Source organism: Cervus elaphus, chromosome 15 (genome assembly GCF_910594005.1).
Source record: "Cervus elaphus chromosome 15, mCerEla1.1, whole genome shotgun sequence".
Classification (NCBI taxonomy): domain Eukaryota; kingdom Metazoa; phylum Chordata; class Mammalia; order Artiodactyla; family Cervidae; genus Cervus; species Cervus elaphus.
This window is the reverse complement of record NC_057829.1, coordinates 2,790,890-2,817,129: the sequence shown is the minus strand read 5'-3', so window position 1 is coordinate 2,817,129 and position 26,240 is coordinate 2,790,890.

Below are 26,240 nucleotides of genomic sequence, written 5' to 3'. Positions count from 1 at the left end.
AGTTCCAGCTTCAACATCAGTCCTTCCAATGAACACCCAGGACTCATCTCCTTTAGGATGGACTGGTTGGATCTCCTTGCAGTCCAAGGGACTCTCAAGAGTCTTCTCCAACACCATGGTTCAAAGCATCAGTTCTTCAGTGCTCAGCTTTCTTTATAGTCCAACTCTCACACCCATACATGACTACCAGAAAAACCATAGCCTTGACTAGACAGACCTTTGTTGGCAAAGTAATGTCTGTTTTTTGAAATGTTGTCTAGGTTGGTCATAACTTTCCTGCCAAGGAGTAAGTGTCTTTTAATTTCATGGCTGCAGTCACCACCTGCAGTGATTTTGGAATCCCCAAAAATAAAGTATCTCACTGTTTTCCTTGTTTCCCCATCTATCTGCCATGAAGTGATGGGACCAGATGTCATGATCTTAGTTTTATGAATGTTGAGCTTTAAGCCAACTTTTTCACTCTCCTCTTTCACTTTCATCCAGAAGCTCTTTAGTTCCTCTTCACTTTCTGCCATAAGGGTGGTGTCATCTGCATATCTGAAGTCACTGATATTTCTCCCGGCAATCTTGATTCCAGCTTGTGCTTCATCCAGCCCAGCATTTCTCATGAGGTACTCTGCATATAAGTTAAATAAGCAGGGTGGCAATATACAGCCTTGATGTACTCCTTTTCCTATTTGGAACCAGTCAATTGTTCCATGTCCAGTTCTAACTGTTGCTTCCTGACCTGCATACAGGTTTCTCAAGAGGCAGGCCAGGTGGTCTGGTATTCCCATTTCTTTCAGAATTTTCCACAGTTTACTGTGATCCACACAGTCAAAGGCTTTGGCATAGTCAATAAAGCTGAAGTAGATATTTTTCTGGAACACTCTTGCTTTTTCGATGATCCAGCAGATGTTGGCAATTTGATCTCTGGTTCCTCTGCCTGTTCTAGAAACCAGCTTGAACATCTGGAAGTTCACAGTTCACGTATTGCTGAAGTCTAGCTTGGAGAATTTTAAACATTACTAATGTGTGAGATGAGAGCAATTGTGCGGTGGTTTGAGCATTCTTTGGCATTTCCTTTCTTTGGGATTGGAATGAAAACTGACCTTTTCCAGTCCTGTGGCCACTGCTGAGCTTTCCAAATTTGCTGATATATTGAGTGCAGCACTTTCACAGCATCATCTTTTAAGATTTGAAATAACTCAACTGGAATTCCATCACCTCCACTAGCTTTGTTTGTAGTTAATGCTTCCTAAGGTCCACTGAGATTCCTATAATGTGAGTATTAGTATGATTGACATCATCCCAGAGGTCCCTTAATCTCTCCTCAATTTTTTCTTCCTTTTTTTTCTTTAGAATGTTCCAACTAGGTGACTTCCATTGCACTGTGTTACAGATAGCTCATCCTTCCTTTGCATTTGCAGTGTACTGTTATTTCTGTCTAACGTATTTTTAATTCAAGTTTTTATAGTCTTCAGTTTTGACTGAATCTATTTTATATTTTTAATCTCTTTGTTGATGTACTTACTGAGTTCACTCCTTCTTCTGAGTCAGTGAGCATTTTTATGATTATTACTTTGAATTCTTTATTTGGTAAATTTCTCATCAATGTTTCATGTTGTTCTTTTTCTAATGTTTTATCTTGTTCTTTTGTTTGGAACATATTTCTTTGTCTCTTTATTTTGCCTAACTCTCTGTTTATATGTATTATGTATATCAACTATGTATCCCAGTCTTGAAAGAGTGTCTTGGTAGAAATTGTCCTTTGGAGAGCAGTGACTCAATCTCCTCTAGTCACCAGGGGTATTCCCCTCTGCGGACTGCATGTGTCTCCCTATTGTGGTTGAGCTGCAATTGCCGCAGGCATGCTGCTGATTGGGGTTGGTATCCAGGCCAGCTGGCTTCAAGGACCAGCTGTAACTACTCTATGCATGCTGGTTTGTCAGGCCAGCCCATTGGAGCTTCTTTTCAAGCCAGCCACTTTGGAGGGGCATTAGTGTTGGTTGTAGTGACCCACTGGGTAGAATGGGACTGGAGTAGCTTTGGAGAACCCAGGGAGTGTGGGCAGGTTGTACAAGTGGATCCTCATCCAGGGAGGAGTGTATGGTGTTAGCTAGGTTGGTGAAGACTGACGGAAATGGTACTCACCAGTACTGGGCTGGCTAGGCAGACTTTTTTTTTTTTAAGTTCCCACTAGTGCTTCAACTTCTGGTTTCATCAGATCTCTGTCCCTCTAGCACATACTCTGCAATTAGTCAATAAATCTCATATGACCTAGAATGCTTTATCTGCTCCCTTTATGCAAGAACTTGGGTCAAGTGGGTTTATGTGCAAGCCCTTGAAGTGTGGAGTCTTGGTTTCCCACAGTTCTCTAGCTCTCCTGGACATAAGCCCTGCTGGGTTTCAAAGTCGGATGTTACGGTGGCTCATCTTGGTACAGGTGCCCTGGGATAGGGAGACCATTAGGGGCTCAGAGTCCTCCTCAGGCTTAGAGGAGATCTCCTCAGTTGTGATGTCTCTCTTGCTTGTGGGTCGTCACACTGGGGATGGAGTATTCCAACTAGATTGCATCTCTACCCCCTGCTGCACATCTTAATGTGATCTTTTCTTGTATCCTGAGTTGTAGACAATCTGTTCTGCTAGTCTTTAGGTTGTTAGCAGAGATCATTGCTCTATGTGCAGTTGCCATTTTGATGCGCAGTGGCCATGGGAGGAGGTGAGCTCAGGATCTTCCTACTCTATCATCTTGATCTGGACTCTAGCCAATACTTTATTATAAACATAACGTTTAGTAGGGACTTCCCAGAAGGTACAGTGTTTAAGACTCTGTGCTTCCAGTGCAGGGGGTGCAGGCTCTACCTGCTATGCAGTGCAGCCAAAAAAATAAAAATATTTAGTAGAGAATGTGTCCTCCCTTATACTTCTTTTTCAGAAGTCTTTTTTCTCTCTTTGGACTTTTACATTTCTACATAAATTTTAAACTGAATTCATCAAGTTCTAAAAAAAAAGTTGAGATGTGTGTGGAATTGCTTTCTTTCTTATTTTATCTTCTGGTGGGACTGTGTTTTTCTTTCAGTTGACTGTGAGGGATTATATGAAAAAAGCTAGAAATAATTTGAGGTCAAAGTATTATTATCTTCCATTTGTCATGATGTAGGACTGATCTTTAAAGATAGCCAGGTATGTGAGAAATCCGTTCTTACTTTAATTCAATTATTTAAAAATAATATAATTTGAGGTTAACCTCTATTTTCTTTTCAACCTGGTATGTTTCTGGTTCACCTCTTTGTGGCTGAACTCACACTACAGATATTGGTCAAATCTGACCAGCTGCTTGTTTGTGTAAATAAGATTCTATTGAAACATAGTGATGTCTGTCTATTTATGTATAGTCAGTGGTGGTTTTTCTGCTAGAAAAGCAGAACTAAGTAGTTGGTACAGATGGTATGTCTCACAAAACCTAAAATACTTACTACCTTGCCCTTCACAGAAAATGCTTACTGACCTCTCTTTTAAGATACAGTACTTTTATGATCGCAACACAAATATAAGGGGTTAGTAAAGATTTCCCTCTTTGGCAAACCTGGATTCCAGTGTGTCCTTCAGCCCCAGGAAACTGCCACAATCACACTCAGTATGTCAGCCTCTCCTCTGCCTCTTCAGGATATGGCAGATGTCCCTTGCAGAAGAGATGTTCCAAATGCTAAGTCAAACAATGCTATTTCTGTTTCTTTCTCTTACTTCATTGCTTTATAGTTTTCATCACACTGCCATATTCCTATGTCTTCAAATATATTTTAAAAACATATTTTCCAATATTTCTCACCATTCTCAGTAAAAAGTTTGGTGCACATTACATAATACACCATTAGCATGAGTAGAATGCTCTGTATTAAACATATATATATATACACATATATACGTGTGTGTGTGTGTGTGTGTGTATATATATATGTATATGTCTGCTCAACTAGGCTATCAGCTCCATGAAGTTCAGAGTTATATCTAGCAATGTATCTCTAGATTATTCTGCAGACTTTGCATTGAGTTAAAAAAATGGAATCATAATAAACATGTAGAACTCAGGTATATTTGTGATGCAGGATTCTTGTTATACAGAGAATTACTTTCCTATATTAAATTTTCTTCAGTTAGTGGAAGCAAGAACAGACAAGATCATGATAAATGATACTCATATTATAAAATATTAATAGTCCCAAATTGCAACAAAATGGCACTTTGTCTTATAGTAATGTAAAGATGAAATTTATTAAATAGTTGAATTTATTGAGGTGCTTGTGGTTGTTAAAACCTAAGAAGAACTTGCTTTAACTTTGGAAAAGTGCCTTCTTCTCCTTATGGGAATAGATCTTTCATATAAATAATAAGTAGGCTTAATACTTCCCCTCAGAGAGAAGACCCAAATGTCTGTAGAACAGAGCTTTAGTTCCAAATAAGTTTCATTTTTCAGAAGGCATATAATTGTAATTCAGAAGCTTTTGATTCCTTACTGGAATGCAGAGATGGTCTTAAAAAGAGTTTTTTTTTTTTAATGTTTTAATTTATACCAAGAGATCATTCATGTTTTAGGGCCAAGTAACCAATTTTTATGATGTAGAGGAAATAACATCATGTGTGCCATCACATTTTCAGGAAAATTCTGAACAGTTTGGACTTGATTATGATGACATGATAACATGAGTCATTCAGTTATGCCTATTAAAGAAAGTAGCATAGATAACTCAGATAATTATCCACTACAAAATTATTTCAGTTCAAAATGTTATGATCCGTACAACCAATGGTGTTGGGAAATAAAGCCTTACAATAATAATTTAGTCTACTTTTGTCATCGTACTTTGACTTTTTAAGAGACTTTCTAGGCATCTTGAAGAGTCTCTTAAAGAGACTTACTCTCTGTTCTGCTATGCTAGAGGGACAGTTTTTCAGATCTCTTCTTTCCCCTTCCCTTCTTACCTTATAGGGTGTCTGCATGTACTAGAAAGGATCTAGCTTATATGATCTCATGGCAGCTGAAAAAAAAAAAAAAAAGATCCTAAGATCCCTGTAGACTTCACTAGATATTCCTGGGACTGCTATGGAGCTAGGCTGATCTATCCCTTGACCTTTTGAACAAAAAGGAGCGATCTCTTTGGCTACTAGGTTTAGTTATACTGGTTCTAATACTGCACATGAGGTTTAGCCCCTGATCCAACACTCTTGCCCTCTACAAGTTTTCAGATGCGCTGCCACTTAACATACTAGTACCCCACCCTGTTGGATACTCTGCAACTTTAGATACTCTGCACCCCATGTCAGGCCTAGGAGAACCAGCACTTCTACCTGAAGTTATTTACCTACTTTCCCTCTGATAACACTCCCACATCACATCTCTTACAGCGTCATCATTGGTTTATTTATACCTTCTTTGTCTCCTGTGTACAAGTTGTTGTTATATGCCTATATACATATACCAAAACACCTAGAAACATGTATTTTAAGTTAATAGTGTCTAGTTTATTTTACTTTTATATTTTGCAGTTTTTAAAAATTCTATTCAATAATTTATGTTCAATGAAAAGAGAAATAAATGAAAATCAAATAAAAGAGTAAAGTGCTTTATTAGAAGGGCATGGCCTGTTTGATAAATGGATAAAAATGGTAACTTCATTAGAAAATAAATTAATGATAATTATTTTTTTAAATTTGACTGTTTTCAACTAACAAATAATAAAATATTATGGCAACTATTTTTCTGCTACAGAGAAAAGTTTTGAGGTTTTGGTGAAGGCAGATTTAATGGCAAACAAGGCAGGAAGAATAGTTTTGATTTCCTCAGTACTCATCAGGAAACTATCCAATAGAAAATAATTTATTCCATTACTGAATAGATTAAAAGTTATCTTTAAGGTGGTCATTAACAACCTCATCAGTTTCATAATGTCAGCATCACATTAGTGATACTCTCAAAAGAAAAGTCTCCAAGTCTTTAAAAGTGAAAGAAAAATTAATCTTTTGGAACTAAAACAAATAAGCATTGTGAGGAGGAAATTGATGTGAAAGCACAAACTATGTTTGTGTTTTAATTAACACTGGTTGAAATTCAGCCTGTCTCATAACACTTATGGTATTTATTTAAACTAATTTTCACAGTCTTTTTTTTTTCTTCTAGGATCAATATTGCTTGTGTTAATAAAAAGTTCTTCCTTAGTATAATATTCTGGTTATTAATTTAAGATTTAAAGACAACTAAGCTGTGTTTTTAGTTTGTGAGCACCCCATGTGGCTACTGAGATTAGTAAACCTTTTAGATCTCTTAGAACACTATATTACTTAAGGCCTATTGCATGATGAGTGTACTTGTTAAATTAGAAAGACTGTGTAAATAGAATTCAAAATTTCAAATATACATATTTTATTAGATTGGTCAGAATTCTTTATGAATTTATTGCTACTAATACAGTCAAGATTTGTGTAGTGATTTACGGTTTTGAATTTTCTAACACAGCATCTCATTTGATCCTTACAATAATTCATTGTTGTAGAGTTGTTATTCCAATTTTGTAAATGTGGAACCCAAGGCCAAAAGAGGCAAATGCTTCCTGTAAGATTACATAGGTAGCCTGAAATACCAGAAATTGAAAACTTACATTCAGGTCTTTCAATTCCATCTTATTTTGTCATTTCCCTTAAAGAACACAGATAAGATTCCACATTCCCTCTTATGTTCTGGTGCTTGGCTCCAAATGCAAATGCTTATCAAAATTAGATATAAGAAATGAATGAATGAAGTAAGGGGGTGGTAAATATGATTAACTGGAAAGCACATGCATAACCAAAGGGGAAATTTTTGTTTACCTACTGGTTTTTGTCTTGTGAATTGTGGATCTAGCGTTTCCAACTTTCCAGTATTCAAGGAGAGCTTGAAATTGTTTTTACATATGAACTTTTATAATTGTAAATGACTGAAATGAATTTTATATTATTTCATTCTATATACACCAGAAGCAAAACTAAACTACACTAGACTAACTGAAAAGCATTTCTGCAAGCTAAAAGCCCTATTGATTGCCTCTTTATGAGCTCTGTTCTAGAGTAAATGGTAATTAATTAAATTGCTACAACTCCAGAATCCTCAAAACAAAATAGGAAAGAAAATATTTTGTAAGTTTACATTTTTGAAATGTTTTTAGACTTCAGGAAATTTGCAAAAACAGTGAAAAGAATTGCTCTTTTCCAAGATCCCCATATTTTCAATATTTACTTGTATTTGTTTTACAGTGCTTTCTCTGCATATACAGACAGATATACATACATTAATATAGTGTGTATATATATATATTTGCACCATTTGAGAATAAGTTGAAACCTGAGGATATAGTGCTCCCCTTTATATGTTAATGTTGTGTGTTTCCTTGGAATAATGATATTCTTTTATTTAACTTCAAATTCAAACAAGAAATTAAACAATTCATACTATAATATAATCTACAGTTTTTATTCAGATTTCACAAATTGTCCCTAAAATTTCCATTATAAAAACAGAAAATCTCAAATCATGTGTTGCATTAAGTGGTCACATCTTTTTAGCTCAATTTGGAAGTTTTAGAATCTTACTTTGTGTTGCACGACCTTGAGATTTGAGAAGACTACTGGTTAGGTAATTTTTAAAATGTCTTTCACTTTTTCGTTTGTCTGATGTTTTCTCAAGATTTGATTGAGTTTTCACATTTTTGGCAGAATTATACCAAAAGTGATTTTGTCCTTAGTGCATCATATCAAGAATCACATGTGGTTGGCTTGTTCCATTACTAATGACATTAACTTTGGTCATTCATTTAACTAAGATCCTGTCTTAGAGTTTTCTCCACTGTAAATTTATTATTTTTTCCCTTTGTAATTAATATTGCAGGAGAACATTTGAGAATATATATATTTCTAAGTATATCAGAATTATCTGATTCATCATCAGTTATACTAGATATGTGTCAAATAGTGATTTTATAACTGCACTGTTATTTCTGCACTTATCAGTTGATATTCTACTACAAGGAAGAATATGTCTTTCTTTATATTCATTTATTTATATTTACAAGTACTCAAAAATTCTTATTTTATTCAATGGATTCCAATCAATGTGTTATAATCCTTTAATACAATTGCTTATTTTTCACTGAAATTATCCCAGACTTGATATCCAGGAGCTTCTTCAGGCTGACTTCTGTGTACTGATTTCTGCCATTCTTTCAGTACCTCTTCATTTTCTGGCGCAAAAAGCTATTCCAAGTTCATTGTGTTCATTGTGTAGTTTCCTGCTCCAGGACTGAAATCACTTTTCTGAGAAGCCAAGCTTACTTTTACTTTAAGTGAATGGTATGTAGAAATTAATATCTGTGTCCTAGTGTGTTAATTGCTACTGGAGTGCTATTATTTCTAGTCCCTCATAGTAAGCAGAGGTAGAAAATAAATATTTTTAACAACTACCTCTGATGCTGAAGGACAAGAGAAAATACTACCATGCTTATGCCAGCAGTCTTAGGCTTATCTGAAACAAAATCAATGAATACAACAACATCACAACATCATATCATGTATATAAAACATTACTTTGAAGTATCTCAATGTCTCTACATTAAAATATGTCCTATGGAATTTTCAACACAAGAATATTAATTATTAGCAGAGATAGATTAAATTCCATAGACCAATCTAATATTGAAAGAAATTCCAATAATTTTGATGTCTTCCTGTTTATATTAAACAATTGTTCAAGTGGAATTATATTTTACAACTCCCATTTGATAGATGCTGGCATATCAGCCAAAACCCAAAAATTAATATGAAAAAATTCACATGCAAATAATTACCCTCTCTCTAGCTTTAATGTTCGTTACAGGCAAGCATGTTTCTTCCTTTTTAGTGAGAAATACTTCAGGAAGATGAATCTTGAAGCATGTATAACTTCATACAAATAAAAGGAACAGAGTTTCTGTCAAATTTGAGCTAATTTATTAATAGAGTTCTGAGAAATAACCTTCCTGAGAGAGACATGAAAAAAACACCTGGGCTCTTGATTTATAAGACTGATGGAGAACCAGAGAATACTTTAGAAAGCCATTATAATTCTAGTGAAAGTTTGTAATAAAGGTTATAGTAAAGAAAACAAATATTCTGATATTCTAACAGTGTTTCAAAAAGAATGAACATTTGGGTATTGTTTGAGGAAGTATGAGAAAAATGAAACCTTGAATATGGCTCAAAAATATTTTGAGAACATAGTTACTCATAAATCTAAATAAGTTCACTTCTAGATTTTTAATCAAAGGCTAGAACTTGGTGCTTTATCTTGTTTGCTATCATACAAAACAATACAGTGAAATATGAACTAAAATAAGCTTCCTGTATTTCTGAAATAATGTCTGGATCTGATCAAAGACCTTGGTAGAATGTTGGTTTCTAGGTCAAATCTCAGGAATATAGTTTATTTAATTGAACAGATTTATATTTGTGCTGACTGAATGGGGCACATCATTAAAAGATAGAACACCCTAACTTAATTATTTCTGTTTATGCAGCAATAATAATCTTGGTTTTATATTAAAAAGTAACTTTTTAATACATAATTATTTAAGCAAATAGGCCCTATGAATAAAATTTCTATTTTTAGGGAATAGTTTTTTCATAATTATTTTATCAGCATGTATCTTTCTATACTTATATAAAATAAGTAACAACTGAATCTTTTCTAATTTCAAATTAAAAAGTCCTTAGGAGGTAAGATTTATGAAAACCACCCCAGTTCTTATGTATCTCAATTTTCCTTTTTGTGTCAGATTTTTTTCTCATCATTAAATCCTGCTGATTTTCCTAGGTGTTCTTTCCCTTCCTTGTCTGCACTGAGATACTGCATGTTCATGATTATGACCTTGATTGAGCAACAATTTCTCAGTCCATCTGTACAAATACTCAGTTTCTTAAACTTAAAATATTGGATTGCTTTTAAAATTGTCTTGTCAATAAGTCTTTATTTCCAGATGGTGCTGATAGTAAAGAACCTGCCTACGTTTCTAGGAAAGATAAGAGAGGAGGGTTTGACCCCTGGGTCGGGAAGATCCCAGGGAGGAGGGCATGGCAACCCACTCCAATATTCTTGCCTGGAGAATCCTATGGACAGAGGAGCTGGGTGGGCTATAGCACATAGGGTCACAAAGAGTTGGACACAAATAAAGTGACTTAACATACACACATGCTCTATAAACCTACATGTCACTTACTTTTGATTTAACGATGCCTTCTCTTTCATTTTCACCCCATCCTACATCCATCCAGATTCTGTCCATCACATCTGAGTCATCATGGGCATTATTTGTACCAAAATCAGATGTATATAACAGTGAAGGGTTTTTCTTTCCTTCTCAGAAAGCAAAGATGGAGGAATAAATTAAGAAATAGGCAACACTACTTATATTATTTTTATTGTGAAAATAAAATCTACCATTTACTGAAACATCTTAGACAATATATTGATTGGGGATTTTTTTCATCTGAGAACAACTCAATGATTACAAATCAATTTATGTTAGAAATCTATTGAATTGTAACTATTATAATTCCCTCACACACCAATATTGTTGATGAACTTTTTCAGGTCTAAAGAATTTGAAGTGTAATTTTGACATTTGATTCTAGTAATAACAGGCTAGCAGTACTAGTTTTGCTTCTTGAGTTTCATTTTCTTTAATAATAAATTTTGTTGCACCAACTCCTGAAACAGAAATTTGTTCTACTGGTACTTAGTTAAATGAGTATTATTACTCAGTGAAGGAGTATTGAAGATGTTAATCTGACATCTTATTGCTTGTTCTTTCAGGCTCAGTTATTGATTATATTAACAGTGAAAAAGAAAGTGAAGTAGCTCAGTTGTGTCCAACTCTTTGCAACCCCATAGGCTGCAACCTGCCAGGCTCCTCTGTCTGCGGGATTCTCCAGGCAAAAATACTGGAGTGGCTTGCCATTTCCTTCTCCAGGGCATCTTCCTGAGTGAGGAATCGAACCCTGGTCTCCCGCACTGCAGGCTGACTCTTTACCATCTGAGCCAGCAGGGAAACCCATGTCAAAACCATGCTCCCCTTGCTGAGGTGCCAGTTGTATGCATGGGATCTCTGATGAAGCCATTCATGCTAGGGTTCTAAACATAACTGGACTTCACCCTATCCAGGTATAACAATAGTGACCTACCAGCCAAGTATGTCTTATTCAAGTACAATTATGACAAGAAAAGTAAAACAGAATGCATCTGTCAAATTCTTTTACTGAAAAATCTCAAAATTGGAACATATGGGAAAATAAAGAATTTTCACTAAGCAAAGAAGATGATGGTTCATCATATATTTGTCTTATAGATATATGCAACATATGTTTTCAGTTCAGTTCAATTGCTCAGTCATGTCCAACTCTTTGCGACCCCTTGAATTGCAGCACACCAGGCCTCCCTGTCCATCACCAACTCCCAGAGTCCACCCAAGCCCATGTCCATTGAGTCAGTGATGCCATCCAACCATCTCATCCCGTCGTCCCCTCTCCTCCTGCCCTCAACCTTTCCCAACATCAGGGTGTTTTCCAGTGAGTCAACTCTTCGCATCAGGTGGCCAAAGTATTGGAGCTTCAGCTTCAACATCAATCCTTCCAATGAACACCCAGGACTGATCTCCATTAGGATGGACTGGCTGGATCTCCTTGCAGTCCAAGGGATTCTCAAGAGTCTTCTCCAACACCACAGTTCAAAAGCATCAATTCTTCAGTGCTCAGCTTTCTTTATAGTCCAACTCTCACATCCATACATGACCACTAGAAAAAACATAGCCTTCACTAGATGGACCTTTGTTAATAAAGAAATGTCTCTGCTTTTTAATATGCTGTCTAGGTTGGTCATAACTTGCCTTCCAAGGAGTAAGTGTCTTTTAATTTCATGACTGCAGTCACCACCTGCAGTGATTTTGGAGCCCCAAAAAACAAAATCAGCTACTGTTTCCACTGTTTTCCCATCTATTTGCCATGAAGTGATGGGACTGGATGCCATGATCTTAGTTTTCTGAATGTTGAGCTTTAAACCAACTTTTTCACTCTCCTCTTTCACTTTCATCCAGAGACTCTTTAGTTCTTCACTTTCTGCCATAAGGGTGGTGTCATCTGCATATCTGAGGTCATTGATATTTCTCCCGGCAATCTTGATTCCAGCTTGTGCTTCTTCCAGCCCATTTCTCATGATGTACTCTGCATATAAGTTAAATAAGCAGGGTGACATTATACAGCCTTGATGTACTCCTTTTCCTATTTGGAACCAGTCTGTTGTTCCATGTCCTGTTCTAACTGTTGCTTCCTGACCTGCATACAAGTTTCTCAAGAGGTAGGTCAGGTGGTCTGGCATTCCCATCTCTTTAAGAATTTTCCACAGTTTATTGTGATCCACACAGTCAAAGGCTTTGGCATAGTCAATAAAGCAGAAATAGATGTTTTTCTGGAACTCTCTTGCTTTTTTGATGATCCAGCAGATGTTGGCTACTTGATCTCTGGCTCCTCTGCCTTTTCTAAAACCAGCCTGAACATCTAGAAGTTCACGGTTCACATATTTCTGAAGCCTGGCTTGGAAAATTTTAAGCATTACTTTACTAGGGTGTGAGATGAGTGCAATTGTGCGGTAGTTTGAGCATTCTTTGGCATTTCCTTTCTTTGAGATTGGAATGAAAACTGACCTTTTCCAGTCCTGTGGCCACTGGTGAGTTTTCCAAATTTTCTGGCATATTGAATGCAACACTTTCACAGCATCATCTTTCAGGATTTGAAATTGCTCAACTGGAATTCCATCACCTCCACTAGCTTTGTTTTCATAAGAGCTTTTAATACTGTTAATCTAATTTAAATATCTTGGGAAGGTGGGGTTATTCAGGTGAGGTTAGTTGAAACAGAGGAATGACCAAAGATACATATTTTGAGGATAAGACTGAAATTCAAAGATATTCCTCCAAACCCTAATTCATTCATTAGGTTCACTGATTCACCATTTTAGCTTCTACTGGACAGCCTTATGAGCTAGTGATATGTCTTATCAATAAAAATCCTATGTGTTTAAAAAAAAAATCCTATGTGTTGCCTCATTTTCACACACTATTCAATACATCTCATTGCATAAGATATTGGGCAGATAAAGGAATGTTGTTGGACTTATGACTTGTGAAGTTTTTTACTCCCATCTGGGAGCCAATGTTCCCATATTTACAGGATACTATTTAGTTTTTAAAAGTAAGTTTTTGTTTTCATTTAGAAAATAAGAATTGTGAAATAATTTTGTTTATGCTACAGCTCACAGAATCCAGTGAAGGTGTCCATAGATGTCATGACTTCAGTAGTGATTGTTCTTGAGCACAAAGGTCAAGAAGTGTGAAGCAGTTAATGTGCCTTGATGTAGACTCCATGAGGCTGGCTTTTGGTGCAACCACAAGCTTCCAAGAAAATTTCATTAAGCAGTCTGTGTGCACTCCCAGGAAGACGGGATGGCAGTCTGCCACAGCATCTGTGCTCATTTTCCACTGAGTCACTCTGATCTCTCCTAAACTCACCCACTCTTCCCTGAATCCTTCAGTTCAAAATATGTGGTATACTTAGGAGCCCTCGCTGAGTAAAATAAATAGGAATCTGCAAACTAAAAATAATAGATAATATGGTATGGTAATTGTCAGCCTACTCAATCTTCTCAGGCTGTTCTCTACAGCTTTTAAATGTGTGTGTGTGTGTGTGTGTAATTTTTTTCTTTACACCATCTGCTCTAGTCCAGTGAGAGCATTTCCTGGTGTACCTCTCATGCAAGTCCTCTCATGCCAACTTGCTGACATTCTTTCAGATCCTTTGGCATAACTCCTTTTTATTCTCCAATGCTCCTTCTCTCCTATTTAATAGCTTAGCATCCCCAACCCACACTCCCAACATTGCAGAGATGTCCATTTTTCTCAGAATTTGCCATTAAACTATGCCAGCAAGCTTGTACATTGAAATAAGATTACTGAGGAAAAATGAAAAACATTAAGTGAGTGAAGAATAAAACTCCAAGCATGAAAGTAAAATTCTTTATTTTATTTGTGGTGAAAGAGATAGAAAATCTTAGCTTGTGTATTTTCTCTTCTGGAAAGCTTCCTAGGTATTCACCATTCATAAACTCAGATAAGTCTTTTTTTCCCACTCGATTCCTTGTCTACATTCCTATTTTAACATTTACCACACTGACAGAATGTTACCTCTCTCTTTTATTAGAGTAAAAGTTTCTTGTGAGTAAAAATCCCCTTGTTCATCATTAGTGATTGGCACACGATATGTATTTAGTATATACATTTATGTATATGTATATGTATTTAGTATATGTTTTTATAATGAAATAAATTAAGGAGGCTATCTAATATTTAAGAATTTCATTACTGACATAACTATATTGTTAACAAATTTATCAGATGAAAAAGTAAATAAGAATTGTTCTTCATTATAAGTACTAAGCTGTAACAAGAGCACAGAATCTCTACAACCTGCCCCTTATATCTTAACTGAGAACTTAATATATTCAGGTATTTTTTCTTAATACAACGTGGTTGCATAGAAATGATCATGGATTTGACTTCTCAGCTCTAAGACCATTCTGTCAAGTGATTAAATTCAGGTTTGTCCTGGCCTTGATTGCTCTCTGATTTGAAAATTTCTTAAACTAAAAATTCACCATCTTACATTTAAAGTAGTTTCATTTTGCTCAGATAGAATTAATGTGTTTTACAAAAAAAAAAAAAAAGAATCCTTAGTTAATTTTAAATGACAAGTATAAAATTACTTATTTTCTTAAAAATAATATTTTAGTAACATACAGAATTTGGGGGGAAAGTTCAAAAACTACATGCATACAGGAAAGTATAACTTCTCATCCTATAAGGGCTGTATTCTCTCTTCAGAGGTATCCACCCTCTCTCATTTATTGTATTTATTTCTTAAACGTTCTATACATCTTAAAACATGCATTTACACAGACACTATCTTTGTTATTCATTGTGATATAACAAATTACCATAATATTTGCAGCTTAAAATAACCCACAGTTATTATATTATTTTTTGATTGGAGTAGGATTTCTTTACAATGTTGTGTTAGTTTGTGCTGTCCAACCATGAAAGTATATATATATATATCTCCTCCCTCTTTTGAGTCTCCCTTCCACCTCCCCCATCCCACCCCTCTAGGTCATCACAGAGCACCAAGTTGAGCTCCCTGTGTTATACAGAAGCTTCCCACTAGCTATCTGTTTTACACATGTCAATATATGTGTCTGTGTGTGTGTGTCTGTGTGTGTGTATGTGTGTGTATCAATGCTACTCTCTCTCTCAGTTCATCCCACCTACTTCTCCCCCCACTGTGTCCACACATCTGTTCTCTACATCTACTTTTCTATTCCTGCCCTGCAAATAGGTTCATTAGCATCATTTTCTAAATTCCATATATGTGTGTTAATATACTATATTTGTTTTTCTCTTTCTGACTTAGTTAACTCTGTATGACAGACAGTAGGTTCATCCACATCTGACTCAATTTTGTTCCTTTTTATGGCTGAGTAATATTCCGTTGTATATATGTACCACAACTTCTTTATCCATTCAACTGTCAGTGGACATCTAGGTTGCTTCCATGTTCTGGCTATTGTAAATAGTGCTACAATGATATACTGGAGTACAGTTAATTTACAGTGTTGGTTAGATTTAGGTGTATAGCAAAGTGATTCAGTTATACATACAGCTATTCTTTTTTTGGACTCTTTTCCCATATAAATTATTATAGACTATTGAGTAGAATTCCCTGTTTATACAGAAGGTCCTTGTTTGTTGTCTATTTTATATATAGTACTATGTGTGTATTAATCCCAAGTTCCTAATTTATTCCTCCTCACAACCTTTACCCTTTGGTAACCATGAGTTTATTTGTGAAATCTGTGAATCTGTTGCTGCTCTGTAAATAAGTTCATTTGTATCATTTTTTAAATTAGATTCTAAATATGAGTGATATCATGTGATATTTGTCTCTCTGTCTGACTTACTTTTCTTAGTATGATAAATTCTAGGTCCATCTATGTTGCTACAAATGGCATTATTTCATTTGTTTTTATGGCTGAGTTGTATTCCATTGTACAATACGTATGTACCACATTTTCCTCATCCATTCTTCTGTTGATGGACATTTAGTTCCACATTTATTATTTACAGTTTCTATGAGTCAGGAAGCTGGAGATGACTCAGCTGTACCCACAACTGCACAGTCTCTTACAAGGCTACTGTCAATGTTATGGCATTGATGTGTTATGGATCTCACATGACAGTTTGACTGGTGAAGGATCCATTTCCAATCTCACATGTTTGTTGGCAGTATATAGTCTCCTTTGGGTTATGGGACCAAGACCCTCACAGGCCTCTTTGAGAAGTCAATAGGGAAAGTCTGAGAGAAAGACAAAAGTTAAAATCATATGTAATTCTAATCATGGAAGTTACATCCCCTCAACACTGAGGTATTCTCTTAGTTAGAAGCACATTACTTCAGAGCAGGGGGTTGCACAATCCACAATCACCAGAAGGCAGGGCTTGTTGGCAGTCATCATAGTAACTGCCTAACAGAGTCTGCTCTCTGATGCCAAAACACATTACTTTCACTGCCAAACACCTTAAAGCCCCTCTCAAAATTCTGTAGAGTACCAACTTTTTACTCAATTTGCTCCAAGTCTAAAATTTCATATTTAGGACCAAGTTTGGGTGAGAATGAGTGTGGTTTGTGAAGCACAACTCCTGAAATAGTTTCTCTTCATCTACAGATATGTGAAACTAAAGAGCTGAGTATATCTACCTGTACATCTACCCAACATAGAGTGATGGATGAGACATAGGATAATAGCTGCAAACATTCTTATTCAAAATGGGAGAAAATGGGGACTAAAAGGTAGTCCATAACAATTCTGAAATCCTTCTAAGCAAACATTCGAAGGCCCTTGACTAGATTTCAAGGCCTGGGAGTTACTCTCTGTAACTTTGTTTTTTGGTTTTGGTTTGGTATAGATCTATACATTTAGTTTGGAGTCCATTTTTCCAGGAGTCTATAAAAGGTGTTAACTGATCTGATACATTTACTGCATTTCAAAGTGTCCATGGCTTTAGCTAGAAAATTTAAAAGGAAAAAAAAAAAAATTAACCCCTAGAGACTTCCCTGGTGGTCCAGTTGAGACTTTGTCTTCCAAGGCAAGGAGTGCAGATCTAATCCCTGGTTGGGGAGCTAGGACTCCATATGCTATGTGGCCAAAAACACAAAATATAAAACAGAAGCAATGTTGTAACAAGTTCAATAAGACTTTCAAAATGGTCTACATCAACAACAACAAAAACAAAAATATATAAAAGAAAATTAACTCCAAGTCATTGGCTTTCTGCTGTTCAACTTGCCACCTCTTAGGAAGAATCCCAAAAAGTCAAGACTGGTTGTGAAATACACACTAGTCATATATAAGTGTATATGTAAAATTAGTGAGAGACTTTATTTCTACCTTTATAATCTTTGTCTGTGGCAGTGGGGGAAAAAAGTCTTTCTCTACACACCTTTTATTGATATGTATCCATCCTGGACCAACTGAGTATATACTTGAGAAACAGTGTTAAGATATTGCCCTTTACAAAGACTGGTAAATGGGACCAAAGTGCAGAGGGCACATTTTCTCTTGGTTTGTTTCCTTGTTAGTGTCATAGTTTTCAGAGCTCCTGGCTCTGCCTTTCCATACTCTTGGTTTCATCTTTTGTATCTCCCTGATTTCTCCTGAGTAGTTTTCTCAGTATGCTCATTGTCAGGAGATATTTAGAAGAAACCAACAGTGTCTTTTCATTTTCTATTCTCTTGTTCCTTTTACTGCAAACATTCATTGATTTTTGTGACATGATTTCCTCAAATATTTGTGGGCTTTCTATGAATTTCATTGGGATTTATTCCACTAGTCAAAAGCCACAGCCGGAAATGTCTTCCATAAACCCTTTTCTGCTTTTGGCTACTTGCAGAGTTGGCTGAGGATAATGCCCTAAAGCTTCCAAGATGCCCTATGGCTTGATTGAAGGGTTCAATAATCCCTTCAATAATTTAAGTGTTCATTAGTCTCTTTAAATGAGTTTTTGTAATGGAATACTCTGATACCTTATCTTCCTAAGCTTTAACAAAAAGTTTGTCCAATTACACACTCAAATATATCTCTAGACCAGGCCTCATCACTAGAATACATTTTTCTGAGAGTGCTTGGAAGTCATTTCTTAATTTTAGCATCTTTTGTCATCTGAAGAAGCTGTGCTATGTCATGGCAGTCATGTCCAACTCTTCGTGACCCGATGAACTGGGTCCTGCCAGGCTCCTCTGTCCATGAGATTCTCCAGGCAAGAATACTGGACTTGGTTGCCATTTCCTCCTCCAGGGGATCTTCCCGGCCCAGGGATCAAACCCGAGTATACTGGGTCTCCTGCATTGGTAGGCAGGTTCTTTACCACTAGTGCCACCTGGGAAACCCCCTAAAGAAGCTGAGAACTTTGCAAACCATCAGGTCTTGGCTCCCTTTTTTTTTTTTTGACACTGTAGCTCACCCCTCCCTAATTTGTCTTCTCTTGCACTTCGCTGTAAGTAGCAAGAAGAAACCAGGTGGCATTTTAAACACTTTGCTTGGAAATTTCTAGCTAAATAACCAACTTTATCTTGTAAATGTTCTGTTTCCCACATAACTGAGATGAAAATTTTGCTAAGCTTCCTGCCACTATACAGTAAAAATCTCTTTCCCTTCAACTTCTGAAAGCATGCCCCCTCACTTCTTTTGAGCCCTTGCTGGCTGTTTTCTCAATATCCAAATTTCTACTAACAGAATAGTCCAGATAATTTACACTTTCTTTGTTATTCTCCTGCAAATCCTTCCAGTCTTTAACTATTGCCGTGTTCCAAAGCCACTCCCACACTTCAAGGTTATAGAAGTATTCAAATTCCATGTACCAAACTGTATATTAGTTATCTGTTGTTGCATGACAAATTGTCATATAATAAGCAGCTTGAAACAATGCATACATACTTACTATCTTAAAGTTTCTCTATTCAGGTATTCAGATATGGCTTAGTTGGGTCTTCTGCTTCTATATCTTTCATAAGATTTCAATTAAGGTGCCACACTGGCCTGGGGTCTCTTCTGAATATTTGACTGTGGAAGAATCCACTTATACATTCTCTTTGTGGGCAGCTAGACTAAGGGCTTCAGTTCCTGGTTGACATAGGCTTAGGGACATCTGCAACATGACCGCTTGCTATGTCAAAGCATGCAAGACCAAAAGAAACAGAAATTGCTAGTAAGATAGAAGTGGCAATCTTAGGTGACCTAAACTTCAGTAACATCCTGTTACCTTGGTCATATTCTGTTTGTTAGAAGCAAGTCACAGGTCTGGTCCTCATTCAAGCTGTGGGAGTTACATAAAGATGTGAACATTGGGAGGCAAGGATCACTCAGGCCCATCTTAGAGTCTGTCCACTACAAATTCTCCCAACCATTTTCTTCCCATTAAGTGATGTTTGACAATCATAACATATTAGAGTATATAGATGTATCACTTTCTTAAGGTGGCTTCTTAATATTTTTATTTATAAAAACTCTGTGTATTATGTCCTTATTCATGCCATTTTATAAAGAAAAATGCCATGTGAAAGGAAAAATTAATCTTTCCTGTCTCTAATATGTAAGTGAATAAATTGTACTGAATTTATCCTAATCCACAGAACTGCTTTTAAGAAATTCTTAATTGTCTTCTCCATACCAAAATGCATATAAACATAAAAGTGTCAAGACTTTTGTTATTTGTCATTCATTATATCTTTTCAGCCAAAATTTGACTCAACACAGTGGAGAGAATTAAAATTTGGTGATATTTTCAGCTTAATATGCCACTTACAAAAACCTTCATCATATGTCTTAGCAATAAAGAAAACATGTAGAAATTTTCAGGGTCAAATATATGAGTCAAATGTTTTGAAGTTATGACAAAGAGATGAAGAAAGTATTGCAGTTTGAATACCTTGTTGATTCACTGCACTTAGAAAGCTGTTTCAGCATTCTTACTATAGCTTAAGTAAATAAAACTGTGGTTTTTTCCTCATTTGATTTTTAGGTAACAAATCTTTGTATGGCCATATGTTTCATGCACATTTCTGTTAAACAAAGTAGAGAAAGATGACATGTAAAATAACTTATTTAAATATTTGTTTCAAGAATCCAGAAAAATTATGCTTGACTTGAGGAATATGAAATTCAGCATATTCCCAAAATCAAATGCTTCTCTGCAATAATGGAAAAAATATTCTCTGGTGGTTCAGTGGTAAAGAATTTGCCTACCAATGCAGGAGATGCAAGTTCAATCCCTGAATTGAGAAGATCACCTGGAAAAGGAAATGGCAACCCACTTCAGTATTCTTGCCTGGGAAATCCCATAGACAGAGGAGCCTGGTGGGCTACAGTCCATGGGGTCACAAAGTAGTTGAGTATGACTAAACAAGAACAACAGTGCCATGGAAATAACTTGAAATGTTGAAACAAATCTCTAATGTGTAAAAATGTTACCTTTTTAAAAACTTTCATGATTATAGCAAGAACGTTTAGCACTCCTCTGAATTTCTAAGAAAACAGGAGCTTATTTTGTTACTTATGTAAAAAATTGAATAAACAGAAATCTCTTAAATAGTCAGAATAACAGAGTGGGGAGCTCTCATACCCTATGATAGTAGTAGAACCCAACAGGAAGAAGAAAAACTCCTCTTCTTTCCTGGCAAGGACTCAGCAATGAAAGACTGTCAAACTTAGCCAATGAAAACCCATGGTCCTTCCAAGTTCTTTTTCCCTCTATAAAAATATTTTCCTATCCATTTTTTCAATAGACTTGCACAAGGCTCCCTAGTGTTGCAGACCCCAAACTGCCATTCTTTGTTCATCTGAAATAAAGCCATTATTGCTGGAGAAATAACTGCCAGTCTTTTTGCTTTAGGTGAACATATTATATTTGATAACAAAACTACATTAAAAAAAAAAAACAAAACAAAAACAAAACTACATTAGAAGATTTATCAATAGAAAAGACTTTTTATTCATTTAATACACAAACATGATTGACCTATAAAGTGAACAAAGCTGGTAAAATGATTTTATAACAAAATCATGGCTTAAGTTAGATTAAATCTCTGAGTAAAAGTATTTTTTTAAACTCTAAAACCAATCCGAACTGTTAAAACCTTTAAAGTTAGAGTTTATAGCATTTTCTTCATGATAGTAATATCTACTTTTTTTTTTAATTGGAAGCTAATTACTTTACAATATTGCAGTGGTTTTTACCATATATTCACATGAATCAGCCATGGTTATACATGTGTTCCACATCCTGACCCTCCCTCCCACCTCCCTCCCCATCTCATCCCTCAGGGTCCAGCCCTGAGCACCAGGGTCCAGCTGGTGCCTCCCAGTGCACCAGCCCTGAGCAACCTGCCTCATGTATCAAACCTGGACTGGCGATCTATTTCACATGATAATATACATGTTTCAGTACTATTCTCTCAAATCATCCCACCCTCACCTTCACCCACAGAGTCCAAGAGTCTGTTCTTTATATCTGTGTCTCTTTTGCTGTCTCACATATAGGGTCATCATTACCATCTTTCTAAATTCCATATATATGTGTTAATATACTGTATTGGTGTTTTTCTTTCTGACTTACTTCACTCTGTATGATAGGCTCCAGTTTCATTCACCTCATTAGAACTGGTTCAAATGCATTCTTTTTTGATAGCTGAGTAATATGTGTATTGTGTATATGTACCATGACTTTCTTATCTATTCATCTGCTGATGGGCATCTAGGTTGCTTCCATGTCCCAATATATAGAAAACTATAAAATACTGATGAAAGAAATCAAAGATGACACAAATAGATGGAGAAATATACCATGTTCATGGGTTAGAAGAATCGATACAGTGAAAATGAGTATACTAACCAAAGCAATCTATAGATTCAATGCAATCCCTATCAAGCTACCAACAGTATTTTTCAGAGAATTAGAACAAATAATTTCACAATTTGTATGGAATTACAAAAAACCTCAAATAGCCAAAGCAGTCTTGAGAAAAAAGAATGGAACTAGAGCAATCAACCTGCCTGACTTCAGGCTATTCTACAAAGCAACAATCAAGACAGTATGGTACTGGCACAAAGACAGAAACATAGATCTATGGAACAAAATAGAACACCCAGAGATAAATCCATGCATCTATGGACACCTTATCTTTGACAAAGGAGGCAAGAATATACAAAGGAGAAAAGACAATCTCTTTAACAAGTGGTGCTGGGAAAACTGGTCAACCACTTGTAAAAGAATGAAACTAGAACACTTTCTAACACCATACACAAAAATAAACTCAAAATGAATTAAAGATCTAAATGTAAGACCAGAAACTACAAACCTCTTAGAGGAAAACATAGGCAAAACACTCTCTGACATAAATCATAGCAGGATTCTCTATGACCCATCACCCAGAGTAATGGAAATAAAAGAAAAAATAAACAAATGGGACCTAATTAAACTTAAAAGCTTTTGCACAATGAATGAAACTATAAGCAAGGTGAAAAGACAGTCTTCAGAATGGGAGAAAATAATAGCAAAAGAAGCAACAGACAAAGAATTAATCTCAAAAATATACAAGCAACTCCTACAGCTCAATTCCAGAAAAATAAGTGACCCAATCAAAAAAATGGGCCAAAGAATTAAACAGACATTTCTCCAAAGAAGACATACAGATGGCTAACAAACACATGAAAAGATGCTCAGCATCACTCATGATCAGAGAAATGCAAATCAAAACCCCAATGAGGTACCATCTCATGCCGGTCAGAATGGCTGCTATCAAAAAGTCTATAAACAATAAATGCTGGAGAGGGTGCAGAGAAAAAGGAACCCTTTTACACTGTTGATGGGAATGCAAACTAGTACAGCCACTATGGAGAACAGTGTGGAGATTCCTTAAAAAACTGGGAATAGAACTGCCACATGACCCAGCAATCCCACTGCTGGGCATACACACCGAGGAAACCAGAATTGAGAGACACATGTACCCCAATGTTCATCACAGCACTGTTTACAGTAAGATATCTACTTAATTAATTATCTTTAGATATGTCATATATCCGGGGGCTTCTGAAGTGACTCATTAGTAAAGAATCAGACTGCCAATGCAGGAGACCTGGGTTCCATCCCTGGGTTGGGAAGGTTCCCTGGAGAAGGAAATGACAACCCACTCCAGTATTCTTGCCTGGGAAATCCCATGGACAGAAGAGCCTGGTGGGCTACAGTCCATGGGATCACAAAAGAGTTGGACATGACTGAGTGACTAAACAATAACAACATGTCACATATTCAGGGCAAACTGAAGTTCATATCTTCTTTTTCCTTTTTTGTGCAATTTATTTTTATTAAAAAAAAACTTCTGTTCATATACTGTTTTCCTGTTTAAATGTTAATATTGCTACTTCTTTGAATCCATGAAACACAAAGTGTGTATTGGTGTGTCACTTTCTAAATTTTGTAATTGTTTACCATTTCTTGCAATAAGTTTTACTGTTGTGAAGAAAATTTTGTGATAACGCTCTTCAAAAAGCATAATTTTGTACAGAGATACAAATTTTGAAATTCTCACCCATTGGATTTCAAAAGGGACCCTTGGCAATGCCATCTAGAGATTAGTTTTAACTTCACTGTGGTCACAGTTGCAAGAAATTTACCCACCTAGAAAATTTTATCTTTTACTAATAGAGCTCATGTATCCCTGTTTCAGAATTCCTTTCAAGTCATTGTTTTCACAAAACTCTTACTTTCTGTGATCCTCAGTTTATGTGGATAGGGTAGATATGACTTTTAAATGGATGAAAATACCCAAGAACATCACTTCTGGTACTATATGTTAGGTACCTCTATTAGCATTAATAAAAAATATCAAATATATATGAATCACCTAACTCCCTCTTTAGTCTCCTTGTAATTTTTAATTTCATGTCAAGGAGTTGTGAAGTACCTACTCAAGAAAGATAAAATTTCTAAAGATGCAAATTAAATAGCAATGGGGATCAATGTTGTTAGCTGTGATGCATGCTGGACTCTTGTCCCAGGGGTTGTTTCTAATTAATTGCATTAGTTCAAGAACCTAGTATGCAATTGGATAGAGTATGAATTTCCTAGGACTGTTTGTAACAAAATGTTACCAAACTCTGTGGCTTAGAACAATAGGAATTTATTGTCTCAGGATTTTCAGACCAGAGTTCTGAAATCGAGGTATTGGCAGGACCATCCTCCCTCCCAAGGTTCTAGGAAAGGATCTGTTCCAGGCTTCTCTCCCCACTTCTGTTATTTCTTTGGCTTGGGTGCATTACTGCTTTCTTCATATAGCTTTCCCCTTCTGTGCATGTCTTTCTTGAATCCAAATTTCCCTTTTTTTACAAGGATACCAGTTACATCAGATTAGGGGACCACCCTACTAATATTAACTTAAATAGCAACTTATATGATGACCTATTTCCAAATATGATCATATTCTAAGGTACTAGGGGGTTAGGACTTCAACATTTAAATTTTTGCAGAATACATTCATCTCGTGTGTGCATGCTAAGTCACTTCAGTCGTATCCAACTCTTTGCAACCCTGTGGACTGTAGCCCACCAAGCTCCTCTATTCATAGGATTCTCCAGGAAAGAATACTGGAGTGAGTTGCCATTTCCTCCTCTAGGAAATCTTCCTGACCTAGGGATCAAATCCGAGTCTCTTTTGTCTCCTACTTTGGCAGGCGGGTTCTTTACCACAATAAAATAAATGTTATATTACAGTAAGTTGATGTTGGATATAATGTCAATAAATTACCTTTAAAGTATTTGTAAAAATTGTTTTAAGGAGAGCCTGATTTTGTCAACTTAATAAAATTTCATAGGACATTAGTCTACATCTTTCTTAATTTTATTTTAATATATATATTTTTCATCTGCCCAGTTGGTTTACTTCCCCCTGTGGGTTTTTTCCTCCAAGAAACACCATGAAATAAGAGTGGAAGGCCCAGAAATTAAATTCCAGCCTGAGGACAGACTAATTATCACACTGATATTTCTGCAGAAGTTGGGTGTGAAGCTGGGTATTTAGGTTTCTCCTATTTAATCAGTGTGTGGGTGTCTCAGAGCTCTATTGTATTCACATCTGTTCAAAATCCAATAGTAGAACACTCCAAAAAAGCTATCGTGTATGTTGTTGCTTCTAATCAGTTTTATTAATTGTTTCCTAGTTTTCAATAGAATAATTGCCATTGATTTTTATGCAATCCCTCTTTTTTCCCTTTTCTCTCTCACTCTCTTTTTGCTTTTTATGTTTTGGGCCATTTGGGGCCAGTAATAGAATACAAATCAGCTTTGCCATTACTTGACTATTTTTGTGTTCAACGTATTTTTTTCTAGAAATGAGCTTTAATATTTAGATGTCTGGAGGTGCTACTGGCTTTGTTAGTGATTATAAGCAAGTAGAAGACAGGAAATCCTTATATTAGCACTTTTTAGATGCTAAGTGTTCTAAGCCCTTTTTGATATATTGATGCACTTAATCTTCACAATAACTCTATGAATATGTAGGTACTATAATTTTTAATAATTTATTTTATTTCTGGATGTACTGAGCCTCCATTGCTGCACACAGGCTTCCTCTAGTTGTGGTAGATGGGAGCCACTTTCTAGTTGCAGTGCATGGGCTTCTCATTGAAGTGGCTTCTCTTGTGAAGCACGGTCTCTAGAGCATGCTTCAGTAGTTGTGGCACACAGACTGAGTCACTCTGTGGCCTGTGGGATCTTCTCAGACCAGGGATCAAATCATGTCCCCTGTATTGGCAGGTGGATTCTTAACCACTGGATCACCAAAGAAGCCCTGTAGATGCTGTAGTTCTAACCCTGATTATATAGGTGAGGAGGTTGAATCACAGTATTTTGTTTATTATAATTACATCTTACATACAAATGATAATATATTTTATGAGTGTTATGAAGCTGGAATTTTTTCAATCTTATTTTTAGGATTAAACTTCACTCTGCTTTTCTCCAGGATGGGAGGTCAGTAAAATTTTTCTCT